We start from the raw sequence: 4,691 nt of genomic DNA on the forward strand, positions 1-4,691 counted from the left end.
TGCAGGGGAACCGAAGCTCCACCCCCTGTAGAGCTCTCATAAATAAGTCCTCCTCCTACTCCACCGGCTCAGTCGCTCTCCAGCTGTCGATGAGGGGACATCCAGCTGTGAAGACAGGACAAGCCGTGTGTTAGAGAACAGCCAACCTGATGAGGTCTGAGGGACCGAAACGCGTCGTTGGACAGCCAAAACCATTTGGCCGTGTTTGCCACCACATTGCACACCCAGGAGTTTGGCGTTGTACGCCTTCGGGGTTCTCGGGGGGTTCTGCGACTGGTGTGGGCGTCGCCCGGGCGGGCTGCAGACGGACCGAGCACACCCTTACCCCAACCCTAATCCTAACCCCAAACCTAACCCGCCAGTGCCTCCAGTCCGTCTGGGTGGCGTTCTGCCGGTCGTGGGGCTTCCTGGGGACTCTGTTTGCGAGGGACGTGAGTGCGAGGGGCACCATGTCAGTGTGGTGGGGAGCTCAAACACATGTACAGGAGTTGAGGCACAAAAGAACAACCATATTTACATTGCCTTGCGTGGTTGGGCTGAGGGGTCCGTTGTGACACTGCAGGGGAACCGAAGCTCCACCCCCTGTAGAGCTCTCATAAATAAGTCCTCCTCCTACCCCACCGGCTCAGTCGCTCTCCAGCTGTCGATGAGGGGACATCCAGCTGTGAAGACAGGACAAGCCGTGTGTTAGAGAACAGCCAACCTGATGAGGTCTGAGGGACCGAAACGCGTCGTTGGACAGCCAAAACCATTTGGCCGTGTTTGCCACCACATTGCACACCCAGGAGTTTGGCGTTGTACGCCTTCGGGGTTCTCGGGGGGTTCTGCGACTGGTGTGGGCGTCGCCCGGGCGGGCTGCAGACGGACCGAGCACACCCTTACCCCAACCCTAATCCTAACCCCAAACCTAACCCGCCAGTGCCTCCAGTCCGTCTGGGTGGCGTTCTGCCGGTCGTGGGGCTTCCTGGGGACTCTGTTTGCGAGGGACGTGAGTGCGAGGGGCACCATGTCAGTGTGGTGGGGAGCTCAAACACATGTACAGGAGTTGAGGCACAAAAGAACAACCATATTTACATTGCCTTGCGTGGTTGGGCTGAGGGGTCCGTTGTGACACTGCAGGGGAACCGAAGCTCCACCCCCTGTAGAGCTCTCATAAATAAGTCCTCCTCCTACTCCACCGGCTCAGTCGCTCTCCAGCTGTCGATGAGGGGACATCCAGCTGTGAAGACAGGACAAGCCGTGTGTTAGAGAACAGCCAACCTGATGAGGTCTGAGGGACCGAAACGCGTCGTTGGACAGCCAAAACCATTTGGCCGTGTTTGCCACCACATTGCACACCCAGGAGTTTGGCGTTGTACGCCTTCGGGGTTCTCGGGGGGTTCTGCGACTGGTGTGGGCGTCGCCCGGGCGGGCTGCAGACGGACCGAGCACACCCTTACCCCAACCCTAATCCTAACCCCAAACCTAACCCGCCAGTGCCTCCAGTCCGTCTGGGTGGCGTTCTGCCGGTCGTGGGGCTTCCTGGGGACTCTGTTTGCGAGGGACGTGAGTGCGAGGGGCACCATGTCAGTGTGGTGGGGAGCTCAAACACATGTACAGGAGTTGAGGCACAAAAGAACAACCATATTTACATTGCCTTGCGTGGTTGGGCTGAGGGGTCCGTTGTGACACTGCAGGGGAACCGAAGCTCCACCCCCTGTAGAGCTCTCATAAATAAGTCCTCCTCCTACTCCACCGGCTCAGTCGCTCTCCAGCTGTCGATGAGGGGACATCCAGCTGTGAAGACAGGACAAGCCGTGTGTTAGAGAACAGCCAACCTGATGAGGTCTGAGGGACCGAAACGCGTCGTTGGACAGCCAAAACCATTTGGCCGTGTTTGCCACCACATTGCACACCCAGGAGTTTGGCGTTGTACGCCTTCGGGGTTCTCGGGGGGTTCTGCGACTGGTGTGGGCGTCGCCCGGGCGGGCTGCAGACGGACCGAGCACACCCTTACCCCAACCCTAATCCTAACCCCAAACCTAACCCGCCAGTGCCTCCAGTCCGTCTGGGTGGCGTTCTGCCGGTCGTGGGGCTTCCTGGGGACTCTGTTTGCGAGGGACGTGAGTGCGAGGGGCACCATGTCAGTGTGGTGGGGAGCTCAAACACATGTACAGGAGTTGAGGCACAAAAGAACAACCATATTTACATTGCCTTGCGTGGTTGGGCTGAGGGGTCCGTTGTGACACTGCAGGGGAACCGAAGCTCCACCCCCTGTAGAGCTCTCATAAATAAGTCCTCCTCCTACTCCACCGGCTCAGTCGCTCTCCAGCTGTCGATGAGGGGACATCCAGCTGTGAAGACAGGACAAGCCGTGTGTTAGAGAACAGCCAACCTGATGAGGTCTGAGGGACCGAAACGCGTCGTTGGACAGCCAAAACCATTTGGCCGTGTTTGCCACCACATTGCACACCCAGGAGTTTGGCGTTGTACGCCTTCGGGGTTCTCGGGGGGTTCTGCGACTGGTGTGGGCGTCGCCCGGGCGGGCTGCAGACGGACCGAGCACACCCTTACCCCAACCCTAATCCTAACCCCAAACCTAACCCGCCAGTGCCTCCAGTCCGTCTGGGTGGCGTTCTGCCGGTCGTGGGGCTTCCTGGGGACTCTGTTTGCGAGGGACGTGAGTGCGAGGGGCACCATGTCAGTGTGGTGGGGAGCTCAAACACATGTACAGGAGTTGAGGCACAAAAGAACAACCATATTTACATTGCCTTGCGTGGTTGGGCTGAGGGGTCCGTTGTGACACTGCAGGGGAACCGAAGCTCCACCCCCTGTAGAGCTCTCATAAATAAGTCCTCCTCCTACTCCACCGGCTCAGTCGCTCTCCAGCTGTCGATGAGGGGACATCCAGCTGTGAAGACAGGACAAGCCGTGTGTTAGAGAACAGCCAACCTGATGAGGTCTGAGGGACCGAAACGCGTCGTTGGACAGCCAAAACCATTTGGCCGTGTTTGCCACCACATTGCACACCCAGGAGTTTGGCGTTGTACGCCTTCGGGGTTCTCGGGGGGTTCTGCGACTGGTGTGGGCGTCGCCCGGGCGGGCTGCAGACGGACCGAGCACACCCTTACCCCAACCCTAATCCTAACCCCAAACCTAACCCGCCAGTGCCTCCAGTCCGTCTGGGTGGCGTTCTGCCGGTCGTGGGGCTTCCTGGGGACTCTGTTTGCGAGGGACGTGAGTGCGAGGGGCACCATGTCAGTGTGGTGGGGAGCTCAAACACATGTACAGGAGTTGAGGCACAAAAGAACAACCATATTTACATTGCCTTGCGTGGTTGGGCTGAGGGGTCCGTTGTGACACTGCAGGGGAACCGAAGCTCCACCCCCTGTAGAGCTCTCATAAATAAGTCCTCCTCCTACTCCACCGGCTCAGTCGCTCTCCAGCTGTCGATGAGGGGACATCCAGCTGTGAAGACAGGACAAGCCGTGTGTTAGAGAACAGCCAACCTGATGAGGTCTGAGGGACCGAAACGCGTCGTTGGACAGCCAAAACCATTTGGCCGTGTTTGCCACCACATTGCACACCCAGGAGTTTGGCGTTGTACGCCTTCGGGGTTCTCGGGGGGTTCTGCGACTGGTGTGGGCGTCGCCCGGGCGGGCTGCAGACGGACCGAGCACACCCTTACCCCAACCCTAATCCTAACCCCAAACCTAACCCGCCAGTGCCTCCAGTCCGTCTGGGTGGCGTTCTGCCGGTCGTGGGGCTTCCTGGGGACTCTGTTTGCGAGGGACGTGAGTGCGAGGGGCACCATGTCAGTGTGGTGGGGAGCTCAAACACATGTACAGGAGTTGAGGCACAAAAGAACAACCATATTTACATTGCCTTGCGTGGTTGGGCTGAGGGGTCCGTTGTGACACTGCAGGGGAACCGAAGCTCCACCCCCTGTAGAGCTCTCATAAATAAGTCCTCCTCCTACTCCACCGGCTCAGTCGCTCTCCAGCTGTCGATGAGGGGACATCCAGCTGTGAAGACAGGACAAGCCGTGTGTTAGAGAACAGCCAACCTGATGAGGTCTGAGGGACCGAAACGCGTCGTTGGACAGCCAAAACCATTTGGCCGTGTTTGCCACCACATTGCACACCCAGGAGTTTGGCGTTGTACGCCTTCGGGGTTCTCGGGGGGTTCTGCGACTGGTGTGGGCGTCGCCCGGGCGGGCTGCAGACGGACCGAGCACACCCTTACCCCAACCCTAATCCTAACCCCAAACCTAACCCGCCAGTGCCTCCAGTCCGTCTGGGTGGCGTTCTGCCGGTCGTGGGGCTTCCTGGGGACTCTGTTTGCGAGGGACGTGAGTGCGAGGGGCACCATGTCAGTGTGGTGGGGAGCTCAAACACATGTACAGGAGTTGAGGCACAAAAGAACAACCATATTTACATTGCCTTGCGTGGTTGGGCTGAGGGGTCCGTTGTGACACTGCAGGGGAACCGAAGCTCCACCCCCTGTAGAGCTCTCATAAATAAGTCCTCCTCCTACTCCACCGGCTCAGTCGCTCTCCAGCTGTCGATGAGGGGACATCCAGCTGTGAAGACAGGACAAGCCGTGTGTTAGAGAACAGCCAACCTGATGAGGTCTGAGGGACCGAAACGCGTCGTTGGACAGCCAAAACCATTTGGCCGTGTTTGCCACCACATTGCACACCCAGGAGTTTG

This window comes from Nerophis ophidion, linkage group LG18 (genome assembly GCF_033978795.1).
Source record: "Nerophis ophidion isolate RoL-2023_Sa linkage group LG18, RoL_Noph_v1.0, whole genome shotgun sequence".
Taxonomy (NCBI): domain Eukaryota; kingdom Metazoa; phylum Chordata; class Actinopteri; order Syngnathiformes; family Syngnathidae; genus Nerophis; species Nerophis ophidion.